Below are 21,846 nucleotides of genomic sequence, written 5' to 3'. Positions count from 1 at the left end.
CACATTACTGGCAAATTGTTTTTATTCTCTAGCTATTTAAATTGGAAACTTTTTCTTTTTATTGCCAGCACAGACATTTGGAAGAGGTCAAACAAACACAATAGCCATCACCTAAAGACTTACCACACTGTTTAGGCCCAATTCCAACTGCTTTTGGCAGCTAAACAGTGTTGAGCCTCTTTAGTAGTTTAATTTAAGACCCCCTGCTAATATCATGTCCTGTAGGTCTTTTTACATTACCAACACATGATTTTTTTCAGTAAGCCAATACAGTTAAGAAACTTTTGTGTTAGCTTACCTGGTGATAGAAGTAGAAGAGGGCAAAAAAGTGCCTGTATCTCGCCTACAGCCATACCACATTGGATAGGCCCAATCTCGTCTGATCTTTGAAGCTAAGCAGTGTTGGGCCTGGTTAGTACTTGGGTGGGAGACCACATGGGAACACCAGGTGCTGTCGATTTTTTCACATTATTGGCAAATTGTTTTTATTCTCTAGCTATTTAAATTGGAAACATTTTTCTTTTTATTGCCAGCACAGACATTTGGAAGAGGTCAAACAGACACAATAGCCATCACCTAAAGACTTACCACACTGTTTAGGCCCAATTCCAACTGCTTTTGGCAGCTAAACAGTGTTGAGCCTCTTTAGTAGTTTAATTTAAGACCCCCTGCTAATATCATGTCCTGTAGGTCTTTTTACATTACCAACACATGATTTTTTTCAGTAAGCCAATACAGTTAGGAAACTTTTTTATTAGCTTACCTGGTGATAGATGTAGAAGAGGGCAAAAAAGTGCCTGTATCTCACATACAGCCATACCACATTGGATAGGCCCAATCTCATCTGATCTTGGAAGCTAAGTAGAGTTGGGCCTGGTTAGTACTTGGGTGGGAGACCACATGGGAACACCAGGTGCTGTAGGTTTTTTCACATTACTGGCAAATTGTTTTTATTCTCTAGCTATTTAAATTGGAAACTTTTTCTTTTTATTGCCAGCACAGACATTTGGAAGAGGTCAAACAGACACAATAGCCATCACCTAAAGACTTACCACATTGTTTAGGCCCAATTCCAACTGCTTTTGGCAGCTAAACAGTGTTGAACCTCTTTTGTAGTTTAATTTAAGACCCCCTGCTAATATCATGTCCTGTAGGTCTTTTTACATTACCAACACATGATTTTTTTCAGTAAGCCAATACAGTTAGGAAACTTTTGTGTTAGCTTACCTGGTGATAGAAGTAGAAGAGGGCAAAAAAGTGCCTGTATCTCACCTACAGCCATACCACATTGGATAGGCCCAATCTCGTCTATTCTTTGAAGCTAAGCAGTGATGGGCCTGGTTAGTACTTGGGTGGGAGACCACATGGGAACACCAGGTGCTGTAGATTTTTTCACATTACTGGCAAATTGTTTTTATTCTCTAGCTATTTAAATTGGAAACTTTTTCTTTTTATTGCCAGCACAGACATTTGGAAGAGGTCAAACAGACACAATAGCCATCACCTAAAGACTTACCACACTGTTTAGGCCCAATTCCAACTGCTTTTGGCAGCTAAACAGTGTTGAGCCTCTTTAGTAGTTTAATTTAAGACCCCCTGCTAATATCATGTCCTGTAGGTCTTTTTACATTACCAACACATGATTTTTTTCAGTAAGCCAATACAGTTAGGAAACTTTTTTATTAGCTTACCTGGTGATAGAAGTAGAAGAGGGCAAAAAAGTGCCTGTATCTCACTTACAGCCATACCACATTGGATCGGCCCAATCTCGTCCGATCTTGGAAGCTAAGCAGTGTTGGGCCTGGTTAGTACTTGGGTGGGAGACCACATGGGAACACCAGGTGCTGTAGGTTTTTTCACATTACTGGCAAATTGTTTTTATTCTCTAGCTATTTAAATTGGAAACTTTTTCTTTTTATTGCCAGCACAGACATTTGGAAGAGGTCAAACAGACACAATAGCCATCACCTAAAGACTTACCACATTGTTTAGGCCCAATTCCAACTGCTTTTGGCAGCTAAACAGTGTTGAACCTCTTTTGTAGTTTAATTTAAGACCCCCTGCTAATATCATGTCCTGTAGGTCTTTTTACATTACCAACACATGATTTTTTTCAGTAAGCCAATACAGTTAGGAAACTTTTGTGTTAGCTTACCTGGTGATAGAAGTAGAAGAGGGCAAAAAAGTGCCTGTATCTCACCTACAGCCATACCACATTGGATAGGCCCAATCTCGTCTATTCTTTGAAGCTAAGCAGTGATGGGCCTGGTTAGTACTTGGGTGGGAGACCACATGGGAACACCAGGTGCTGTAGATTTTTTCACATTACTGGCAAATTGTTTTTATTCTCTAGCTATTTAAATTGGAAACTTTTTCTTTTTATTGCCAGCACAGACATTTGGAAGAGGTCAAACAGACACAATAGCCATCACCTAAAGACTTACCACACTGTTTAGGCCCAATTCCAACTGCTTTTGGCAGCTAAACAGTGTTGAGCCTCTTTAGTAGTTTAATTTAAGACCCCCTGCTAATATCATGTCCTGTAGGTCTTTTTACATTACCAACACATGATTTTTTTCAGTAAGCCAATACAGTTAGGAAACTTTTTTATTAGCTTACCTGGTGATAGAAGTAGAAGAGGGCAAAAAAGTGCCTGTATCTCACTTACAGCCATACCACATTGGATCGGCCCAATCTCGTCCGATCTTGGAAGCTAAGCAGTGTTGGGCCTGGTTAGTACTTGGGTGGGAGACCACATGGGAACACCAGGTGCTGTAGGTTTTTTCACATTACTGGCAAATTGTTTTTATTCTCTAGCTATTTAAATTGGAAACTTTTTCTTTTTATTGCCAGCACAGACATTTGGAAGAGGTCAAACAGACACAATAGCCATCACCTAAAGACTTACCACACTGTTTAGGCCCAATTCCAACTGCTTTTGGCAGCTAAACAGTGTTGAGCCTCTTTAGTAGTTTAATTTTAGACCCCCTGCTAATATCATGTCCTGTAGGTCTTTTTACATTACCAACACATGATTTTTTTCAGTAAGCCAATACAGTTAGGAAACTTTTTTATTAGCTTACCTGGTGATAGATGTAGAAGAGGGCAAAAAAGTGCCTGTATCTCACTTACAGCCATACCACATTGGATCGGCCCAATCTTGTCTGATCTTGGAAGCTAAGCAGTGTTTGGCCTGGTTAGTACTTCGGTGGGAGACCACATGGGAACACCAGGTGCAGTAGGGTTTTTCACATTACTGGCAAATAGTTTTTATTCTCTAGCTATTTAAATTGGAAACTTTTTCTTTTTATTGCCAGCACAGACATTTGGAAGAGGTCAAACAGACACAATAGCCATCACCTAAAGACTTACCACACTGTTTAGGCCCAATTTCAACTGCTTTTGGCAGCTAAACAGTGTTGAGCCTCTTTAGTAGTTTAATTTAAGACCCCCTGCTAATATCATGTCCTGTAGGTCTTTTTACATTACCAACACATGATTTTTTTCAGTAAGCCAATACAGTTAGGAAACTTTTGTATTAGCTTACCTGGTGATAGATGTAGAAGAGGGCAAAAAAGTGCCTGTATCTCATTTACAGCCATACCACATTGGATCGGCCCAATCTCGTCTGATCTTGGAAGCTAAGCAGTGTTTGGCCTGGTTAGTACTTGGGTGGGAGACCACATGGGAACACCAGGTGCTGTGGTTTTTTTCACATTACTGGCAAATAGTTTTTATTCTCTAGCTATTTAAATTGGAAACTTTTTCTTTTTATTGCCAGCACAGACATTTGGAAGAGGTCAAACAGACACAATAGCCATCACCTAAAGACTTACCACACTGTTTAGGCCCAATTCCAACTGCTTTTGGCAGCTAAACAGTGTTGAGCCTCTATAGTAGTTTAATTTAAGACCCCCTGCTAATATCATGTCCTGTAGGTCTTTTTACATTACCAACACATGATTTTTTTCAGTAAGCCAATACAGTTAGGAAACTTTTTTATTAGCTTACATGGTGATAGAAGTAGAAGAGGGCAAAAAAGTGCCTGTATCTCACGTACAGCCATACCACATTGGATCGGCCCAATCTCGTCCGATCTTGGAAGCTAAGCAGTGTTGGGCCGGGTTAGTACTTGGGTGGGAGACCACATGGGAACACCAGGTGCTGTAGGTTTTTTCACATTACTGGCAAATTGTTTTTATTCTCTAGCTATTTAAATTGGAAACTTTTTCTTTTTATTGCCAGCACAGACATTTGGAAGAGGTCAAACAAACACAATAGCCATCACCTAAAGACTTACCACACTGTTTAGGCCCAATTCCAACTGCTTTTGGCAGCTAAACAGTGTTGAGCCTCTTTAGTAGTTTAATTTAAGACCCCCTGCTAATATCATGTCCTGTAGGTCTTTTTACATTACCAACACATGATTTTTTTCAGTAAGCCAATACAGTTAAGAAACTTTTGTGTTAGCTTACCTGGTGATAGAAGTAGAAGAGGGCAAAAAAGTGCCTGTATCTCGCCTACAGCCATACCACATTGGATAGGCCCAATCTCGTCTGATCTTTGAAGCTAAGCAGTGTTGGGCCTGGTTAGTACTTGGGTGGGAGACCACATGGGAACACCAGGTGCTGTCGATTTTTTCACATTATTGGCAAATTGTTTTTATTCTCTAGCTATTTAAATTGGAAACATTTTTCTTTTTATTGCCAGCACAGACATTTGGAAGAGGTCAAACAGACACAATAGCCATCACCTAAAGACTTACCACACTGTTTAGGCCCAATTCCAACTGCTTTTGGCAGCTAAACAGTGTTGAGCCTCTTTAGTAGTTTAATTTAAGACCCCCTGCTAATATCATGTCCTGTAGGTCTTTTTACATTACCAACACATGATTTTTTTCAGTAAGCCAATACAGTTAGGAAACTTTTTTATTAGCTTACCTGGTGATAGATGTAGAAGAGGGCAAAAAAGAGCCTGTATCTCACATACAGCCATACCACATTGGATAGGCCCAATCTCATCTGATCTTGGAAGCTAAGTAGAGTTGGGCCTGGTTAGTACTTGGGTGGGAGACCACATGGGAACACCAGGTGCTGTAGGTTTTTTCACATTACTGGCAAATTGTTTTTATTCTCTAGCTATTTAAATTGGAAACTTTTTCTTTTTATTGCCAGCACAGACATTTGGAAGAGGTCAAACAGACACAATAGCCATCACCTAAAGACTTACCACACTGTTTAGGCCCAATTCCAACTGCTTTTGGCAGCTAAACAGTGTTGAGCCTCTTTAGTAGTTTAATTTAAGACCCCCTGCTAATATCATGTCCTGTAGGTCTTTTTACATTACCAACACATGATTTTTTTCAGTAAGCCAATACAGTTAGGAAACTTTTTTATTAGCTTACCTGGTGATAGAAGTAGAAGAGGGCAAAAAAGTGCTTGTATCTCACCTACAGCCATACCACATTGGATCGGCCCAATCTCGTCTGTTCTTGGAAGCTAAGCAGTGTTGGGCCTGATTAGTACTTGGGTGGGAGACCACATGGGAACTCCAGGTGCTGTAGGTTTTTTTCACATTACTGGCAAATTGTTTTTATTCTCTAGCTATTTAAATTGGAAACTTTTTCTTTTTATTGCCAGCACAGACATTTGGAAGAGGTCAAACAGACACAATAGCCATCACCTAAAGACTTACCACACTGTTTAGGCCCAATTCCAACTGCTTTTGGCAGCTAAACAGTGTTGAGCCTCTTTAGTAATTTAATTTAAGACCCCCTGCTAATATCATGTCCTGTAGGTCTTTTTACATTACCAACACATGATTTTTTTCAGTAAGCCAATACAGTTAGGAAACTTTTTTATTAGCTTACCTGGTGATAGAAGTAGAAGAGGGCAAAAAAGTGCCTGTATCTCACCTACAGCCATACCACATTGGATAGGCCCAATCTCGTCTGATCTTGGAAGCTAAGCAGTGTTGGGCCTGGTTAGTACTTGGGTGGGAGACCACATGGGAACACCAGGTGCTGTAGGTTTTTTCACATTACTGGCAAATTGTATTTATTCTCTAGCTATTTAAATTGGAAACTTTTTTTTTATTGCCAGTACAGACATTTGGAAGAGGTCAAACAGACACAATAGCCATCACCTAAAGACTTACCACACTGTTTAGGCCCAATTCCAACTGCTTTTGGCAGCTAAACAGTGTTGAGCCTCTTTAGTAGTTTAATTTAAGACCCCCTGCTAATATCATGTCCTGTAGGTCTTTTTACATTACCAACACATGATTTTTTTCAGTAAGCCAATACAGTTAGGAAACTTTTTTATTAGCTTACCTGGTGATAGAAGTAGAAGAAGGCAAAAAAGTGGCTGTATCTCACCTACAGCCATACCACATTGGATCGGCCCAATCTTGTCCGATCTTGGAAGCTAAGCAGTGTTGGGCCTGGTTAGTACTTGGGTGGGAGACCACATGGGAACACCAGGTGCTGTAGGTTTTTTTCACATTACTGGCAAATTGTTTTTATTCTCTAGCTATTTAAATTGGAAACATTTTCTTTTTATTGCCAGCACAGACATTTGGAAGAGGTCAAACAGACACAATAGCCATCACCTAAAGACTTACCACACTGTTTAGGCCCAATTCCAACTGCTTTTGGCAGCTAAACAGTGTTGAGCCTCTTTAGTAGTTTAATTTAAGACCCCCTGCTAATATCATGTCCTGTAGGTCTTTTTACATTACCAACACATGATTTTTTTCAGTAAGCCAATACAGTTAGGAAACTTTTTTATTAGCTTACCTGGTGATAGATGTAGAAGAGGGCAAAAAAGAGCCTGTATCTCACCTACAGCCATACCACATTGGATAGGCCCAATCTCGTCTGATCTTGGAAGCTAAGCAGTGTTTGGCCTGGTTAGTACTTGGGTGGGAGACCACATGGGAACACCAGGTGCTGTAGGTTTTTTCACATTACTGGCAAATTGTTTTTATTCTCTAGCTATTTAAATTGGAAACTTTTTCTTTTTATTGCCAGCACAGACATTTGGAAGAGGTCAAACAGACACAATAGCCATCACCTAAAGACTTACCACACTGTTTAGGCCCAATTCCAATTGCTTTTGGCAGCTAAACAGTGTTGAGCCTCTTTAGTAGTTTAATTTAAGACCCCCTGCTAATATCATGTCCTGTAGGTCTTTTTACATTACCAACACATGATTTTTTTCAGTAAGCCAATACAGTTAGGAAACTTTTTTATTAGCTTACATGGTGATAGAAGTAGAAGAGGGCAAAAAAGTGCCTGTATCTCACTTACAGCCATACCACATTGGATCGGCCCTATCTCGTCCGCTCTTGGAAGCTAAGCAGTGTTGGGCTGGGTTAGTACTTGGGTGGGAGACCACATGGGAACACCAGGTGCTGTAGGTTTTTTCACATTACTGGCAAATTGTTTTTATTCTCTAGCTATTTAAATTGGAAACTTTTTCTTTGTATTGCCAGCACAGACATTTGGAAGAGGTCAAACACACACAATAGCCATCACCTAAAGTTTTACCACACTGTTTAGGCCCAATTCCAACTGCTTTTGGCAGCTAAACAGTGTTGAGCCTCTTTAGTAGTTTAATTTAAGACCCCCTGCTAATATCATGTCCTGTAGGTCTTTTTACATTACCAACACATGATTTTTTTTCAGTAAGCCAATACAGTTAGGAAACTTTTTTATTAGCTTACCTGGTGATAGATGTAGAAGAGGGCAAAAAAGTGCCTGTATCTCACCTACAGCCATACCACATTGGATAGGCCCAATCTCGCCTGATCTTGGAAGCTAAGCAGTGTTGGGCCTGGTTAGTACTTGGGTGGGAGACCACATGCGAACACCAGGTGCTGTAGGTTTTTTCACATTACTGGCAAATTGTTTTTATTCTCTAGCTATTTAAATTGGAAACTTTTTCTTTTTATTGCCAGTACAGACATTTGGAAGAGGTCAAACAGACACAATAGCCATCACCTAAAGACTTACCACACTGTTTAGGCCCAATTCCAACTGCTTTTGGCAGCTAAACAGTGTTGAGCCGCTTTAGTAGTTTAATTTAAGACCCCCTGCTAATATCATGTCCTGTAGGTCTTTTTACATTACCAACACATGATTTTTTTTCAGTAAGCCAATACAGTTAGGAAACTTTTTTATTAGCTTACCGGGTGATAGATGTAGAAGAGGGCAAAAAAGTGCCTGTATCTCACCTACAGCCATATCACATTGGATAGGCCCAATCTCGTCTGATCTTGGAAGCTAAGCAGTGTTGGGTCTGGTTAGTACTTGGGTGGGAGACCACATGGGAACACCAGGTGCTGTAGGTTTTTTCACATTACTGGCAAATTGTTTTTATTCTCTAGCTATTTGAATTGGAAACTTTTTCTTTTTATTGCCAGCACAGACATTTGGAAGAGGTCAAACAGACACAATAGCCATCACCTAAAGACTTACCACATTGTTTAGGCCCAATTCCAACTGCTTTTGGCAGCTAAACAGTGTTGAACCTCTTTTGTAGTTTAATTTAAGACCCCCTGCTAATATCATGTCCTGTAGGTCTTTTTACATTACCAACACATGATTTTTTTCAGTAAGCCAATACAGTTAGGAAACTTTTGTGTTAGCTTACCTGGTGATAGAAGTAGAAGAGGGCAAAAAAGTGCCTGTATCTCGCCTACAGCCATACCACATTGGATAGGCCCAATCTCGTCTGATCTTTGAAGCTAAGCAGTGTTGGGCCTGGTTAGTACTTGGGTGGGAGACCACATGGGAACACCAGGTGCTGTTGATTTTTTCACATTACTGGCAAATTGTTTTTATTCTCTAGCTATTTAAATTGGAAACATTTTTCTTTTTATTGCCAGCACAGACATTTGGAAGAGGTCAAACAGACACAATAGCCATCACCTAAAGACTTACCACACTGTTTAGGCCCAATTCCAACTGCTTTTGGCAGCTAAACAGTGTTGAGCCTCTTTAGTAGTTTAATTTAAGACCCCCTGCTAATATCATGTCCTGTAGGTCTTTTTACATTACCAACACATGATTTTTTTCAGTAAGCCAATACAGTTAGGAAACTTTTTTATTAGCTTACCTGGTGATAGATGTAGAAGAGGGCAAAAAAGTGCCTGTATCTCACATACAGCCATACCACATTGGATAGGCCCAATCTCATCTGATCTTGGAAGCTAAGTAGAGTTGGGCCTGGTTAGTACTTGGGTGGGAGACCACATGGGAACACCAGGTGCTGTAGGTTTTTTCACATTACTGGCAAATTGTTTTTATTCTCTAGCTATTTAAATTGGAAACTTTTTCTTTTTATTGCCAGCACAGACATTTGGAAGAGGTCAAACAGACACAATAGCCATCACCTAAAGACTTACCACACTGTTTAGGCCCAATTCCAACTGCTTTTGGCAGCTAAACAGTGTTGAGCCTCTTTAGTAGTTTAATTTAAGACCCCCTGCTAATATCATGTCCTGTAGGTCTTTTTACATTACCAACACATGATTTTTTTCAGTAAGCCAATACAGTTAGGAAACTTTTTTATTAGCTTACCTGGTGATATAAGTAGAAGAGGGCAAAAAAGTGCTTGTATCTCACCTACAGCCATACCACAATGGATCAGCCCAATCTCGTCTGATCTTGGAAGCTAAGCAGTGTTGGGCCTGATTAGTACTTGGGTGGGAGACCACATGGGAACTCCAGGTGCTGTAGGTTTTTTTCACATTACTGGCAAATTGTTTTTATTCTCTAGCTATTTAAATTGGAAACTTTTTCTTTTTATTGCCAGCACAGACATTTGGAAGAGGTCAAACAGACACAATAGCCATCACCTAAAGACTTACCACACTGTTTAGGCCCAATTCCAACTGCTTTTGGCAGCTAAACAGTGTTGAGCCTCTTTAGTAATTTAATTTAAGACCCCCTGCTAATATCATGTCCTGTAGGTCTTTTTACATTACCAACACATGATTTTTTTCAGTAAGCCAATACAGTTAGGAAACTTTTTTATTAGCTTACCTGGTGATAGATATAGAAGAGGGCAAAAAAGTGCCTGTATCTCACCTACAGCCATACCACATTGGATAGGCCCAATCTCGTCTGATCTTGGAAGCTAAGCAGTGTTGGGCCTGGTTAGTACTTGGGTGGGAGACCACATGGGAACACCAGGTGCTGTAGGTTTTTTCACATTACTGGCAAATTGTTTTTATTCTCTAGCTATTTAAATTGGAAACTTTTTTTTTTTATTGCCAGTACAGACATTTGGAAGAGGTCAAACAGACACAATAGCCATCACCTAAAGACTTACCACACTGTTTAGGCCCAATTCCAACTGCTTTTGGCAGCTAAACAGTGTTGAGCCTCTTTAGTAGTTTAATTTAAGACCCCCTGCTAATATCATGTCCTGTAGGTCTTTTTACATTACCAACACATGATTTTTTTCAGTAAGCCAATACAGTTAGGAAACTTTTTTATTAGCTTACCTGGTGATAGAAGTAGAAGAAGGCAAAAAAGTGGCTGTATCTCACCTACAGCCATACCACATTGGATCGGCCCAATCTTGTCCGATCTTGGAAGCTAAGCAGTGTTGGGCCTGGTTAGTACTTGGGTGGGAGACCACATGGGAACACCAGGTGCTGTAGGTTTTTTCACATTACTGGCAAATTGTTTTTATTCTCTAGCTATTTAAATTGGAAACATTTTCTTTTTATTGCCAGCACAGACATTTGGAAGAGGTCAAACAGACACAATAGCCATCACCTAAAGACTTACCACACTGTTTAGGCCCAATTCCAACTGCTTTTGGCAGCTAAACAGTGTTGAGCCTCTTTAGTAGTTTAATTTAAGACCCCCTGCTAATATCATGTCCTGTAGGTCTTTTTACATTACCAACACATGATTTTTTTCAGTAAGCCAATACAGTTAGGAAACTTTTTTATTAGCTTCCCTGGTGATAGATGTAGAAGAGGGCAAAAAAGTGCCTGTATCTCACCTACAGCCATACCACATTGGATAGGCCCAATCTCGTCTGATCTTGGAAGCTAAGCAGTGTTGGGCCTGGTTAGTACTTGGGTGGGAGACCACATGGGAACACCAGTTGCTGTAGGTTTTTTCACATTACTGGCAAATTGTTTTTATTCTCTAGCTATTTAAATTGGAAACTTTTTCTTTTTATTACCAGCACAGACATTTGGAAGAGGTCAAACAGACACAATAGCCATCACCTAAAGACTTACCACACTGTTTAGGCCCAATTCCAACTGCTTTTGGCAGCTAAACAGTGTTGAGCCTCTTTAGTAGTTTAATTTAAGACCCCCTGCTAATATCATGTCCTGTAGGTCTTTTTACATTACCAACACATGATTTTTTTCAGTAAGCCAATACAGTTAGGAAACTTTTTTATTAGCTTACCTGGTGATAGATGTAGAAGAGGGCAAAAAAGTGCCTGTATCTCACCTACAGCCATACCACATTGGATAGTCCCAATCTCGTCTGATCTTGGAAGCTAAGCAGTGTTGGGCCTGGTTAGTACTTGGGTGGGAGACCACATGGGAACACCAGGTGCTGTAGGTTTTTTCACATTACTGGCAAATTGTTTTTATTCTCTAGCTATTTAAATTGGAAACTTTTTCTTTTTATTACCAGCACAGACATTTGGAAGAGGTCAAACAGACACAATAGCCATCACCTAAAGACTTACCACACTGTTTAGGCCCAATTCCAACTGCTTTTGGCAGCTAAACAGTGTTGAGCCTCTTTTGTAGTTTAATTTAAGACCCCCTGCTAATATCATGTCCTGTAGGTCTTTTTACATTACCAACACATGATTTTTTTCAGTAAGCCAATACAGTTAGGAAACTTTTGTATTAGCTTACCTGGTGATAGAAGTAGAAGAGGGCAAAAAAGTGCCGGTATCTCACCTACAGCCATACCACATTGGATAGGCCCAATCTTGTCTGATCTTTGAAGCTAAACAGTGTTGGGCCTGGTTAGTACTTGGGTGGGAGACCACATGGGAACACCAGGTGCTGTAGGTTTTTTCACATTACTGGCAAATTGTTTTTATTCTCTAGCTATTTAAATTGGAAACTTTTTCTTTTTATTGCCAGCACAGACATTTGGAAGAGGTCAAACAGACACAATAGCCATCACCTAAAGACTTACCACACTGTTTAGGCCCAATTCCAACTGCTTTTGGCAGCTAAACAGTGTTGAGCCTCTTTAGTAGTTTAATTTAAGACCCCCTGCTAATATCATGTCCTGTAGGTCTTTTTACATTACCAACACATGATTTTTTTCAGTAAGCCAATACAGTTAGGAAACTTTTTTATTAGCTTACCTGGTGATAGAAGTAGAAGAGGGCAAAAAAGTGCCTGTATCTCACTTACAGCCATACCACATTGGATCGGCCCAATCTCGTCCGATCTTGGAAGCTAAGCAGTGTTGGGCCTGGTTAGTACTTGGGTGGGAGACCACATGGGAACACCAGGTGCTGTAGGTTTTTTCACATTACTGGCAAATTGTTTTTATTCTCTAGCTATTTAAATTGGAAACTTTTTCTTTTTATTGCCAGCACAGACATTTGGAAGAGGTCAAACAGACACAATAGTCATCACCTAAAGACTTACCACACTGTTTAGGCCCAATTCCAACTGCTTTTGGCAGCTAAACAGTGTTGAGCCTCTTTAGTAGTTTAATTTAAGACCCCCTGCTAATATCATGTCCTGTAGGTCTTTTTACATTACCAACACATGATTTTTTTCAGTAAGCCAATACAGTTAGGAAACTTTTTTATTAGCTTACCTGGTGATAGATGTAGAAGAGGGCAAAAAAGAGCCTGTATCTCACCTACAGCCATACCACATTGGATAGGCCCAATCTCGTCTGATCTTGGAAGCTAAGCAGTGTTTGGCCTGGTTAGTACTTGGGTGGGAGACCACATGGGAACACCAGGTGCTGTAGGTTTTTTCACATTACTGGCAAATTGTTTTTATTCTCTAGCTATTTAAATTGGAAACTTTTTCTTTTTATTGCCAGCACAGACATTTGGAAGAGGTCAAACAGACACAATAGCCATCACCTAAAGACTTACCACACTGTTTAGGCCCAATTCCAATTGCTTTTGGCAGCTAAACAGTGTTGAGCCTCTTTAGTAGTTTAATTTAAGACCCCCTGCTAATATCATGTCCTGTAGGTCTTTTTACATTACCAACACATGATTTTTTTCAGTAAGCCAATACAGTTAGGAAACTTTTTTATTAGCTTACATGGTGATAGAAGTAGAAGAGGGCAAAAAAGTGCCTGTATCTCACTTACAGCCATACCACATTGGATCGGCCCTATCTCGTCCACTCTTGGAAGCTAAGCAGTGTTGGGCCGGGTTAGTACTTGGGTGGGAGACCACATGGGAACACCAGGTGCTGTAGGTTTTTTCACATTACTGGCAAATTGTTTTTATTCTCTAGCTATTTAAATTGGAAACTTTTTCTTTGTATTGCCAGCACAGACATTTGGAAGAGGTCAAACAGACACAATAGCCATCACCTAAAGTTTTACCACACTGTTTAGGCCCAATTCCAACTGCTTTTGGCAGCTAAACAGTGTTGAGCCTCTTTAGTAGTTTAATTTAAGACCCCCTGCTAATATCATGTCCTGTAGGTCTTTTTACATTACCAACACATGATTTTTTTTCAGTAAGCCAATACAGTTAGGAAACTTTTTTATTAGCTTACCTGGTGATAGATGTAGAAGAGGGCAAAAAAGTGCCTGTATGTCACCTACAGCCATACCACATTGGATAGGCCCAATCTCGCCTGATCTTGGAAGCTAAGCAGTGTTGGGCCTGGTTAGTACTTGGGTGGGAGACCACATGGGAACACCAGGTGCTGTAGGTTTTTTCACATTACTGGCAAATTGTTTTTATTCTCTAGCTATTTAAATTGGAAACTTTTTCTTTTTATTGCCAGTACAGACATTTGGAAGAGGTCAAACAGACACAATAGCCATCACCTAAAGACTTACCACACTGTTTAGGCCCAATTCCAACTGCTTTTGGCAGCTAAACAGTGTTGAGCCTCTTTAGTAGTTTAATTTAAGACCCCCTGCTAATATCATGTCCTGTAGGTCTTTTTACATTACCAACACATGATTTTTTTCAGTAAGCCAATACAGTTAGGAAACTTTTTTATTAGCTTACCGGGTGATAGATGTAGAAGAGGGCAAAAAAGTGCCTGTATCTCACCTACAGCCATACCACATTGGATAGGCCCAATCTCGTCTGATCTTGGAAGCTAAGCAGTGTTGGGTCTGGTTAGTACTTGGGTGGGAGACCACATGGGAACACCAGGTGCTGTAGGTTTTTTCACATTACTGGCAAATTGTTTTTATTCTCTAGCTATTTAAATTGGAAACTTTTTCTTTTTATTGCCAGCACAGACATTTGGAAGAGGTCAAACAGACACAATAGCCATCACCTAAAGACTTACCACATTGTTTAGGCCCAATTCCAACTGCTTTTGGCAGCTAAACAGTGTTGAACCTCTTTTGTAGTTTAATTTAAGACCCCCTGCTAATATCATGTCCTGTAGGTCTTTTTACATTACCAACACATGATTTTTTTCAGTAAGCCAATACAGTTAGGAAACTTTTGTGTTAGCTTACCTGGTGATAGAAGTAGAAGAGGGCAAAAAAGTGCCTGTATCTCACCTACAGCCATACCACATTGGATAGGCCCAATCTCGTCTGTTCTTTGAAGCTAAGCAGTGATGGGCCTGGTTAGTACTTGGGTGGGAGACCACATGGGAACACCAGGTGCTGTAGATTTTTTCACATTACTGGCAAATTGTTTTTATTCTCTAGCTATTTAAATTGGAAACTTTTTCTTTTTATTGCCAGCACAGACATTTGGAAGAGGTCAAACAGACACAATAGCCATCACCTAAAGACTTACCACACTGTTTAGGCCCAATTCCAACTGCTTTTGGCAGCTAAACAGTGTTGAGCCTCTTTAGTAGTTTAATTTAAGACCCCCTGCTAATATCATGTCCTGTAGGTCTTTTTACATTACCAACACATGATTTTTTTCAGTAAGCCAATACAGTTAGGAAACTTTTTTATTAGCTTACCTGGTGATAGAAGTAGAAGAGGGCAAAAAAGTGCCTGTATCTCACTTACAGCCATACCACATTGGATCGGCCCAATCTCGTCCGATCTTGGAAGCTAAGCAGTGTTGGGCCTGGTTAGTACTTGGGTGGGAGACCACATGGGAACACCAGGTGCTGTAGGTTTTTTCACATTACTGGCAAATTGTTTTTATTCTCTAGCTATTTAAATTGGAAACTTTTTCTTTTTATTGCCAGCACAGACATTTGGAAGAGGTCAAACAGACACAATAGCCATCACCTAAAGACTTACCACACTGTTTAGGCCCAATTCCAACTGCTTTTGGCAGCTAAACAGTGTTGAGCCTCTTTAGTAGTTTAATTTTAGACCCCCTGCTAATATCATGTCCTGTAGGTCTTTTTACATTACCAACACATGATTTTTTTCAGTAAGCCAATACAGTTAGGAAACTTTTTTATTAGCTTACCTGGTGATAGATGTAGAAGAGGGCAAAAAAGTGCCTGTATCTCACCTACAGCCATACCACATTGGATCGGCCCAATCTTGTCTGATCTTGGAAGCTAAGCAGTGTTTGGCCTGGTTAGTACTTCGGTGGGAGACCACATGGGAACACCAGGTGCAGTAGGGTTTTTCACATTACTGGCAAATAGTTTTTATTCTCTAGCTATTTAAATTGGAAACTTTTTCTTTTTATTGCCAGCACAGACATTTGGAAGAGGTCAAACAGACACAATAGCCATCACCTAAAGACTTACCACACTGTTTAGGCCCAATTTCAACTGCTTTTGGCAGCTAAACAGTGTTGAGCCTCTTTAGTAGTTTAATTTAAGACCCCCTGCTAATATCATGTCCTGTAGGTCTTTTTACATTACCAACACATGATTTTTTTCAGTAAGCCAATACAGTTAGGAAACTTTTTTATTAGCTTACCTGGTGATAGATGTAGAAGAGGGCAAAAAAGTGCCTGTATCTCATTTACAGCCATACCACATTGGATCGGCCCAATTTCGTCCGATCTTGGAAGCTAAGCAGTGTTGGGCCTGGTTAGTACTTGGGTGGGAGACCTCATGGGAACACCAGGTGCTGTAGGTTTTTTCACATTACTGGCAAATTGTTTTTATTCTCTAGCTATTTAAATTGGAAACTTTTTCTTTTTATTGCCAGCACAGACATTTGGAAGAGGTCAAACAGACACAATAGCCATCACCTAAAGACTTACCACACTGTTTAGGCCCAATTCCAACTGCTTTTGGCAGCTAAACAGTGTTGAGCCTCTTTAGTAGTTTAATTTTAGACCCCCTGCTAATATCATGTCCTGTAGGTCTTTTTACATTACCAACACATGATTTTTTTCAGTAAGCCAATACAGTTAGGAAACTTTTTTATTAGCTTACCTGGTGATAGATGTAGAAGAGGGCAAAAAAGTGCCTGTATCTCACCTACAGCCATACCACATTGGATAGGCCCAATCTCGTCTGATCTTGGAAGCTAAGCAGTGTTTGGTCTGGTTAGTACTTGGGTGGGAGACCACATGGGAACACCAGGTGCTGTGGTTTTTTTCACATTACTGGCAAATAGTTTTTATTCTCTAGCTATTTAAATTGGAAACTTTTTCTTTTTATTGCCAGCACAGACATTTGGAAGAGGTCAAACAGACACAATAGCCATCACCTAAAGACTTACCACACTGTTTAGGCCCAATTCCAACTGCTTTTGGCAGCTAAACAGTGTTGAGCCTCTATAGTAGTTTAATTTAAGACCCCCTGCTAATATCATGTCCTGTAGGTCTTTTTACATTACCAACACATGATTTTTTTCAGTAAGCCAATACAGTTAGGAAACTTTTTTATTAGCTTACATGGTGATAGAAGTAGAAGAGGGCAAAAAAGTGCCTGTATCTCACGTACAGCCATACCACATTGGATCGGCCCAATCTCGTCCGATCTTGGAAGCTAAGCAGTGTTGGGCCGGGTTAGTACTTGGGTGGGAGACCACATGGGAACACCAGGTGCTGTAGGTTTTTTCACATTACTGGCAAATTGTTTTTATTCTCTAGCTATTTAAATTGGAAACTTTTTCTTTTTATTGCCAGCACAGACATTTGGAAGAGGTCAAACAAACACAATAGCCATCACCTAAAGACTTACCACACTGTTTAGGCCCAATTCCAACTGCTTTTGGCAGCTAAACAGTGTTGAGCCTCTTTAGTAGTTTAATTTAAGACCCCCTGCTAATATCATGTCCTGTAGGTCTTTTTACATTACCAACACATGATTTTTTTCAGTAAGCCAATACAGTTAAAAAACTTTTGTGTTAGCTTACCTGGTGATAGAAGTAGAAGAGGGCAAAAAAGTGCCTGTATCTCGCCTACAGCCATACCACATTGGATAGGCCCAATCTCGTCTGATCTTTGAAGCTAAGCAGTGTTGGGCCTGGTTAGTACTTGGGTGGGAGACCACATGGGAACACCAGGTGCTGTCGATTTTTTCACATTACTGGCAAATTGTTTTTATTCTCTAGCTATTTAAATTGGAAACATTTTTCTTTTTATTGCCAGCACAGACATTTGGAAGAGGTCAAACAGACACAATAGCCATCACCTAAAGACTTACCACACTGTTTAGGCCCAATTCCAACTGCTTTTGGCAGCTAAACAGTGTTGAGCCTCTTTAGTAGTTTAATTTAAGACCCCCTGCTAATATCATGTCCTGTAGGTCTTTTTACATTACCAACACATGATTTTTTTCAGTAAGCATATACAGTTAGGAAACTTTTTTATTAGCTTACCTGGTGATAGATGTAGAAGAGGGCAAAAAAGTGCCTGTATCTCACATACAGCCATACCACATTGGATAGGCCCAATCTCATCTGATCTTGGAAGCTAAGTAGAGTTGGGCCTGGTTAGTACTTGGGTGGGAGACCACATGGGAACACCAGGTGCTGTAGGTTTTTTCACATTACTGGCAAATTGTTTTTATTCTCTAGCTATTTAAATTGGAAACTTTTTCTTTTTATTGCCAGCACAGACATTTGGAAGAGGTCAAACAGACACAATAGCCATCACCTAAAGACTTACCACACTGTTTAGGCCCAATTCCAACTGCTTTTGGCAGCTAAACAGTGTTGAGCCTCTTTAGTAGTTTAATTTAAGACCCCCTGCTAATATCATGTCCTGTAGGTCTTTTTACATTACCAACACATGATTTTTTTCAGTAAGCCAATACAGTTAGGAAACTTTTTTATTAGCTTACCTGGTGATAGAAGTAGAAGAGGGCAAAAAAGTGCTTGTATCTCACCTACAGCCATACTACATTGGATCGGCCCAATCTCGTCTGATCTTGGAAGCTAAGCAGTGTTGGGCCTGATTAGTACTTGGGTGGGAGACCACATGGGAACTCCAGGTGCTGTAGGTTTTTTTCACATTACTGGCAAATTGTTTTTATTCTCTAGCTATTTAAATTGGAAACTTTTTCTTTTTATTGCCAGCACAGACATTTGGAAGAGGTCAAACAGACACAATAGCCATCACCTAAAGACTTACCACACTGTTTAGGCCCAATTCCAACTGCTTTTGGCAGCTAAACAGTGTTGAGCCTCTTTAGAAATTTAATTTAAGACCCCCTGCTAATATCATGTCCTGTAGGTCTTTTTACATTACCAACACATGATTTTTTTCAGTAAGCCAATACAGTTAGGAAACTTTTTTATTAGCTTACCTGGTGATAGAAGTAGAAGAGGGCAAAAAAGTGCCTGTATCTCACCTACAGCCATACCACATTGGATAGGCCCAATCTCGTCTGATCTTGGAAGCTAAGCAGTGTTGGGCCTGGTTAGTACTTGGGTGGGAGACCACATGGGAACACCAGGTGCTGTAGGTTTTTTCACATTACTGGCAAATTGTATTTATTCTCTAGCTATTTAAATTGGAAACTTTTTTTTTTTTATTGCCAGTACAGACATTTGGAAGAGGTCAAACAGACACAATAGCCATCACCTAAAGACTTACCACACTGTTTAGGCCCAATTCCAACTGCTTTTGGCAGCTAAACAGTGTTGAGCCTCTTTAGTAGTTTAATTTAAGACCCCCTGCTAATATCATGTCCTGTAGGTCTTTTTACATTACCAACACATGATTTTTTTCAGTAAGCCAATACAGTTAGGAAACTTTTTTATTAGCTTACCTGGTGATAGAAGTAGAAGAAGGCAAAAAAGTGGCTGTATCTCACCTACAGCCATACCACATTGGATCGGCCCAATCTTGTCCGATCTTGGAAGCTAAGCAGTGTTGGGCCTGGTTAGTACTTGGGTGGGAGACCACATGGGAACACCAGGTGCTGTAGGTTTTTTTCACATTACTGGCAAATTGTTTTTATTCTCTAGCTATTTAAATTGGAAACATTTTCTTTTTATTGCCAGCACAGACATTTGGAAGAGGTCAAACAGACACAATAGCCATCACCTAAAGACTTACCACACTGTTTAGGCCCAATTCCAACTGCTTTTGGCAGCTAAACAGTGTTGAGCCTCTTTAGTAGTTTAATTTAAGACCCCCTGCTAATATCATGTCCTGTAGGTCTTTTTACATTACCAACACATGATTTTTTTCAGTAAGCCAATACAGTTAGGAAACTTTTTTATTAGCTTACCTGGTGATAGATGTAGAAGAGGGCAAAAAAGAGCCTGTATATCACCTACAGCCATACCACATTGGATAGGCCCAATCTCGTCTGATCTTGGAAGCTAAGCAGTGTTTGGCCTGGTTAGTACTTGGGTGGGAGACCACATGGGAACACCAGGTGCTGTAGGTTTTTTCACATTACTGGCAAATTGTTTTTATTCTCTAGCTATTTAAATTGGAAACTTTTTCTTTTTATTGCCAGCACAGACATTTGGAAGAGGTCAAACAGACACAATAGCCATCACCTAAAGACTTACCACACTGTTTAGGCCCAATTCCAATTGCTTTTGGCAGCTAAACAGTGTTGAGCCTCTTTAGTAGTTTAATTTAAGACCCCCTGCTAATATCATGTCCTGTAGGTCTTTTTACATTACCAACACATGATTTTTTTCAGTAAGCCAATACAGTTAGGAAACTTTTTTATTAGCTTACATGGTGATAGAAGTAGAAGAGGGCAAAAAAGTGCCTGTATCTCACTTACAGCCATACCACATTGGATCGGCCCTATCTCGTCCGCTCTTGGAAGCTAAGCAGTGTTGGGCTGGGTTAGTACTTGGGTGGGAGACCACATGGGAACACCAGGTGCTGTAGGTTTTTTCACATTACTGGCAAATTGTTTTTATTCTCTAGCTATTTAAATTGGAAACTTTTTCTTTGTATTGCCAGCACAGACATTTGGAAGAGGTCAAACAGACACAATAGCCATCACCTAAAGTTTTACCACACTGTTTAGGCCCAATTCCAACTGCTTTTGGCAGCTAAACAGTGTTGAGCCTCTTTAGTAGTTTAATTTAAGACCCCCTGCTAATATCATGTCCTGTAGGTCTTTTTACATTACCAACACATGATTTTTTTTCAGTAAGCCAATACAGTTAGGAAACTTTTTTATTAGCTTACCTGGTGATAGATGTAGAAGAGGGCAAAAAAGTGCCTGTATCTCACCTGCAGCCATACCACATTGGATAGGCCCAATCTCGCCTGATCTTGGAAGCTAAGCAGTGTTGGGCCTGGTTAGTACTTGGGTGGGAGACCACATGCGAACACCAGGTGCTGTAGGTTTTTTCACATTACTGGCAAATTGTTTTTATTCTCTAGCTATTTAAATTGGAAACTTTTTCTTTTTATTGCCAGTACAGACATTTGGAAGAGGTCAAACAGACACAATAGCCATCACCTAAAGACTTACCACACTGTTTAGGCCCAATTCCAACTGCTTTTGGCAGCTAAACAGTGTTGAGCCTCTTTAGTAGTATAATTTAAGACCCCCTGCTAATATCATGTCCTGTAGGTCTTTTTACATTACCAACACATGATTTTTTTCAGTAAGCCAATACAGTTAGGAAACTTTTTTATTAGCTTACCGGGTGATAGATGTAGAAGAGGGCAAAAAAGTGCCTGTATCTCACCTACAGCCATATCACATTGGATAGGCCCAATCTCGTCTGATCTTGGAAGCTAAGCAGTGTTGGGTCTGGTTAGTACTTGGGTGGGAGACCACATGGGAACACCAGGTGCTGTAGGTTTTTTCACATTACTGGCAAATTGTTTTTATTCTCTAGCTATTTAAATTGGAAACTTTTTCTTTTTATTGCCAGCACAGACATTTGGAAGAGGTCAAACAGACACAATAGCCATCACCTAAAGACTTACCACATTGTTTAGGCCCAATTCCAACTGCTTTTGGCAGCTAAACAGTGTTGAACCTCTTTTGTAGTTTAATTTAAGACCCCCTGCTAATATCATGTCCTGTAGGTCTTTTTACATTACCAACACATGATTTTTTTCAGTAAGCCAATACAGTTAGGAAACTTTTGTGTTAGCTTACCTGGTGATAGAAGTAGAAGAGGGCAAAAAAGTGCCTGTATCTCGCCTACAGCCATACCACATTGGATAGGCCCAATCTCGTCTGATCTTTGAAGCTAAGCAGTGTTGGGCCTGGTTAGTACTTGGGTGGGAGACCACATGGGAACACCAGGTGCTGTTGATTTTTTCACATTACTGGCAAATTGTTTTTATT

The 21,846-nt window shown here is 40.0% G+C and overlaps 31 non-coding genes and 16 pseudogenes across 31 annotated transcripts; all 47 read left to right on the top strand.

Moving 5' to 3' along the window:
• Positions 1–341: 341 nt before the first annotated feature.
• On the top strand, positions 342–460 carry LOC146036354 (5S ribosomal RNA; annotated as a pseudogene).
• Positions 461–806: 346 nt separating this feature from the next.
• On the top strand, positions 807–925 carry LOC146034874 (5S ribosomal RNA). Its single transcript, XR_014460283.1, has one exon. It is a non-coding gene; the product is annotated as a 5S ribosomal RNA (ribosomal RNA).
• A 345-nt stretch (positions 926–1,270) lies between these two features.
• LOC146037625 (5S ribosomal RNA) lies at positions 1,271–1,389 on the top strand (annotated as a pseudogene).
• Positions 1,390–1,734: 345 nt separating this feature from the next.
• Positions 1,735–1,853, top strand: LOC146044844 (5S ribosomal RNA). The gene has a single exon (XR_014465286.1). It is a non-coding gene; the product is annotated as a 5S ribosomal RNA (ribosomal RNA).
• A 345-nt stretch (positions 1,854–2,198) lies between these two features.
• Positions 2,199–2,317, top strand: LOC146037614 (5S ribosomal RNA; annotated as a pseudogene).
• A 345-nt stretch (positions 2,318–2,662) lies between these two features.
• LOC146044723 (5S ribosomal RNA) lies at positions 2,663–2,781 on the top strand. The gene has a single exon (XR_014465165.1). It is a non-coding gene; the product is annotated as a 5S ribosomal RNA (ribosomal RNA).
• Positions 2,782–3,126: 345 nt separating this feature from the next.
• Positions 3,127–3,245, top strand: LOC146038254 (5S ribosomal RNA; annotated as a pseudogene).
• A 345-nt stretch (positions 3,246–3,590) lies between these two features.
• Positions 3,591–3,709, top strand: LOC146036691 (5S ribosomal RNA; annotated as a pseudogene).
• Positions 3,710–4,054: 345 nt separating this feature from the next.
• On the top strand, positions 4,055–4,173 carry LOC146047784 (5S ribosomal RNA). Its single transcript, XR_014466060.1, has one exon. It is a non-coding gene; the product is annotated as a 5S ribosomal RNA (ribosomal RNA).
• Positions 4,174–4,518: 345 nt separating this feature from the next.
• LOC146036343 (5S ribosomal RNA) lies at positions 4,519–4,637 on the top strand (annotated as a pseudogene).
• A 346-nt stretch (positions 4,638–4,983) lies between these two features.
• LOC146034863 (5S ribosomal RNA) lies at positions 4,984–5,102 on the top strand. The gene has a single exon (XR_014460272.1). It is a non-coding gene; the product is annotated as a 5S ribosomal RNA (ribosomal RNA).
• Positions 5,103–5,447: 345 nt separating this feature from the next.
• On the top strand, positions 5,448–5,566 carry LOC146034081 (5S ribosomal RNA). The gene has a single exon (XR_014459493.1). It is a non-coding gene; the product is annotated as a 5S ribosomal RNA (ribosomal RNA).
• Positions 5,567–5,912: 346 nt separating this feature from the next.
• On the top strand, positions 5,913–6,031 carry LOC146047829 (5S ribosomal RNA). The gene has a single exon (XR_014466064.1). It is a non-coding gene; the product is annotated as a 5S ribosomal RNA (ribosomal RNA).
• A 343-nt stretch (positions 6,032–6,374) lies between these two features.
• Positions 6,375–6,493, top strand: LOC146047862 (5S ribosomal RNA). The gene has a single exon (XR_014466067.1). It is a non-coding gene; the product is annotated as a 5S ribosomal RNA (ribosomal RNA).
• Positions 6,494–6,839: 346 nt separating this feature from the next.
• On the top strand, positions 6,840–6,958 carry LOC146048104 (5S ribosomal RNA). The gene has a single exon (XR_014466089.1). It is a non-coding gene; the product is annotated as a 5S ribosomal RNA (ribosomal RNA).
• A 345-nt stretch (positions 6,959–7,303) lies between these two features.
• Positions 7,304–7,422, top strand: LOC146036273 (5S ribosomal RNA; annotated as a pseudogene).
• A 346-nt stretch (positions 7,423–7,768) lies between these two features.
• Positions 7,769–7,887, top strand: LOC146033771 (5S ribosomal RNA). Its single transcript, XR_014459185.1, has one exon. It is a non-coding gene; the product is annotated as a 5S ribosomal RNA (ribosomal RNA).
• A 346-nt stretch (positions 7,888–8,233) lies between these two features.
• On the top strand, positions 8,234–8,352 carry LOC146033694 (5S ribosomal RNA). The gene has a single exon (XR_014459108.1). It is a non-coding gene; the product is annotated as a 5S ribosomal RNA (ribosomal RNA).
• A 345-nt stretch (positions 8,353–8,697) lies between these two features.
• Positions 8,698–8,816, top strand: LOC146036279 (5S ribosomal RNA; annotated as a pseudogene).
• Positions 8,817–9,162: 346 nt separating this feature from the next.
• LOC146034852 (5S ribosomal RNA) lies at positions 9,163–9,281 on the top strand. Its single transcript, XR_014460261.1, has one exon. It is a non-coding gene; the product is annotated as a 5S ribosomal RNA (ribosomal RNA).
• Positions 9,282–9,626: 345 nt separating this feature from the next.
• LOC146046313 (5S ribosomal RNA) lies at positions 9,627–9,745 on the top strand. Its single transcript, XR_014465847.1, has one exon. It is a non-coding gene; the product is annotated as a 5S ribosomal RNA (ribosomal RNA).
• A 346-nt stretch (positions 9,746–10,091) lies between these two features.
• On the top strand, positions 10,092–10,210 carry LOC146047707 (5S ribosomal RNA). The gene has a single exon (XR_014466053.1). It is a non-coding gene; the product is annotated as a 5S ribosomal RNA (ribosomal RNA).
• Positions 10,211–10,555: 345 nt separating this feature from the next.
• LOC146047851 (5S ribosomal RNA) lies at positions 10,556–10,674 on the top strand. The gene has a single exon (XR_014466066.1). It is a non-coding gene; the product is annotated as a 5S ribosomal RNA (ribosomal RNA).
• Positions 10,675–11,019: 345 nt separating this feature from the next.
• Positions 11,020–11,138, top strand: LOC146033439 (5S ribosomal RNA). The gene has a single exon (XR_014458854.1). It is a non-coding gene; the product is annotated as a 5S ribosomal RNA (ribosomal RNA).
• A 345-nt stretch (positions 11,139–11,483) lies between these two features.
• LOC146040031 (5S ribosomal RNA) lies at positions 11,484–11,602 on the top strand. The gene has a single exon (XR_014463208.1). It is a non-coding gene; the product is annotated as a 5S ribosomal RNA (ribosomal RNA).
• Positions 11,603–11,947: 345 nt separating this feature from the next.
• On the top strand, positions 11,948–12,066 carry LOC146035859 (5S ribosomal RNA; annotated as a pseudogene).
• A 345-nt stretch (positions 12,067–12,411) lies between these two features.
• Positions 12,412–12,530, top strand: LOC146044602 (5S ribosomal RNA). Its single transcript, XR_014465044.1, has one exon. It is a non-coding gene; the product is annotated as a 5S ribosomal RNA (ribosomal RNA).
• Positions 12,531–12,875: 345 nt separating this feature from the next.
• Positions 12,876–12,994, top strand: LOC146048093 (5S ribosomal RNA). Its single transcript, XR_014466088.1, has one exon. It is a non-coding gene; the product is annotated as a 5S ribosomal RNA (ribosomal RNA).
• Positions 12,995–13,339: 345 nt separating this feature from the next.
• On the top strand, positions 13,340–13,458 carry LOC146036979 (5S ribosomal RNA; annotated as a pseudogene).
• Positions 13,459–13,804: 346 nt separating this feature from the next.
• Positions 13,805–13,923, top strand: LOC146046203 (5S ribosomal RNA). The gene has a single exon (XR_014465785.1). It is a non-coding gene; the product is annotated as a 5S ribosomal RNA (ribosomal RNA).
• A 345-nt stretch (positions 13,924–14,268) lies between these two features.
• LOC146045910 (5S ribosomal RNA) lies at positions 14,269–14,387 on the top strand. Its single transcript, XR_014465679.1, has one exon. It is a non-coding gene; the product is annotated as a 5S ribosomal RNA (ribosomal RNA).
• A 345-nt stretch (positions 14,388–14,732) lies between these two features.
• Positions 14,733–14,851, top strand: LOC146036552 (5S ribosomal RNA; annotated as a pseudogene).
• A 345-nt stretch (positions 14,852–15,196) lies between these two features.
• Positions 15,197–15,315, top strand: LOC146044481 (5S ribosomal RNA). The gene has a single exon (XR_014464926.1). It is a non-coding gene; the product is annotated as a 5S ribosomal RNA (ribosomal RNA).
• A 345-nt stretch (positions 15,316–15,660) lies between these two features.
• On the top strand, positions 15,661–15,779 carry LOC146037923 (5S ribosomal RNA; annotated as a pseudogene).
• Positions 15,780–16,124: 345 nt separating this feature from the next.
• Positions 16,125–16,243, top strand: LOC146034301 (5S ribosomal RNA). Its single transcript, XR_014459713.1, has one exon. It is a non-coding gene; the product is annotated as a 5S ribosomal RNA (ribosomal RNA).
• Positions 16,244–16,588: 345 nt separating this feature from the next.
• LOC146036425 (5S ribosomal RNA) lies at positions 16,589–16,707 on the top strand (annotated as a pseudogene).
• Positions 16,708–17,052: 345 nt separating this feature from the next.
• On the top strand, positions 17,053–17,171 carry LOC146047773 (5S ribosomal RNA). Its single transcript, XR_014466059.1, has one exon. It is a non-coding gene; the product is annotated as a 5S ribosomal RNA (ribosomal RNA).
• Positions 17,172–17,516: 345 nt separating this feature from the next.
• On the top strand, positions 17,517–17,635 carry LOC146036336 (5S ribosomal RNA; annotated as a pseudogene).
• A 346-nt stretch (positions 17,636–17,981) lies between these two features.
• On the top strand, positions 17,982–18,100 carry LOC146034830 (5S ribosomal RNA). The gene has a single exon (XR_014460239.1). It is a non-coding gene; the product is annotated as a 5S ribosomal RNA (ribosomal RNA).
• Positions 18,101–18,445: 345 nt separating this feature from the next.
• LOC146033395 (5S ribosomal RNA) lies at positions 18,446–18,564 on the top strand. The gene has a single exon (XR_014458810.1). It is a non-coding gene; the product is annotated as a 5S ribosomal RNA (ribosomal RNA).
• A 346-nt stretch (positions 18,565–18,910) lies between these two features.
• LOC146047575 (5S ribosomal RNA) lies at positions 18,911–19,029 on the top strand. The gene has a single exon (XR_014466041.1). It is a non-coding gene; the product is annotated as a 5S ribosomal RNA (ribosomal RNA).
• Positions 19,030–19,375: 346 nt separating this feature from the next.
• Positions 19,376–19,494, top strand: LOC146047840 (5S ribosomal RNA). Its single transcript, XR_014466065.1, has one exon. It is a non-coding gene; the product is annotated as a 5S ribosomal RNA (ribosomal RNA).
• Positions 19,495–19,840: 346 nt separating this feature from the next.
• Positions 19,841–19,959, top strand: LOC146048082 (5S ribosomal RNA). Its single transcript, XR_014466087.1, has one exon. It is a non-coding gene; the product is annotated as a 5S ribosomal RNA (ribosomal RNA).
• Positions 19,960–20,304: 345 nt separating this feature from the next.
• LOC146036272 (5S ribosomal RNA) lies at positions 20,305–20,423 on the top strand (annotated as a pseudogene).
• A 346-nt stretch (positions 20,424–20,769) lies between these two features.
• On the top strand, positions 20,770–20,888 carry LOC146035094 (5S ribosomal RNA). The gene has a single exon (XR_014460503.1). It is a non-coding gene; the product is annotated as a 5S ribosomal RNA (ribosomal RNA).
• Positions 20,889–21,233: 345 nt separating this feature from the next.
• On the top strand, positions 21,234–21,352 carry LOC146033683 (5S ribosomal RNA). Its single transcript, XR_014459097.1, has one exon. It is a non-coding gene; the product is annotated as a 5S ribosomal RNA (ribosomal RNA).
• A 345-nt stretch (positions 21,353–21,697) lies between these two features.
• Positions 21,698–21,816, top strand: LOC146036274 (5S ribosomal RNA; annotated as a pseudogene).
• Positions 21,817–21,846: the final 30 nt, after the last annotated feature.

The sequence above is a fragment of the Crinia signifera genome, chromosome 1 (assembly GCF_055691185.1).
Source record: "Crinia signifera chromosome 1, ASM5569118v1, whole genome shotgun sequence".
NCBI classification, from domain to species: Eukaryota; Metazoa; Chordata; class Amphibia; order Anura; family Myobatrachidae; genus Crinia; species Crinia signifera.
The sequence above is the reverse complement of the archived record's forward strand: the minus strand, read 5'-3'. Positions and strand labels throughout refer to the sequence as shown.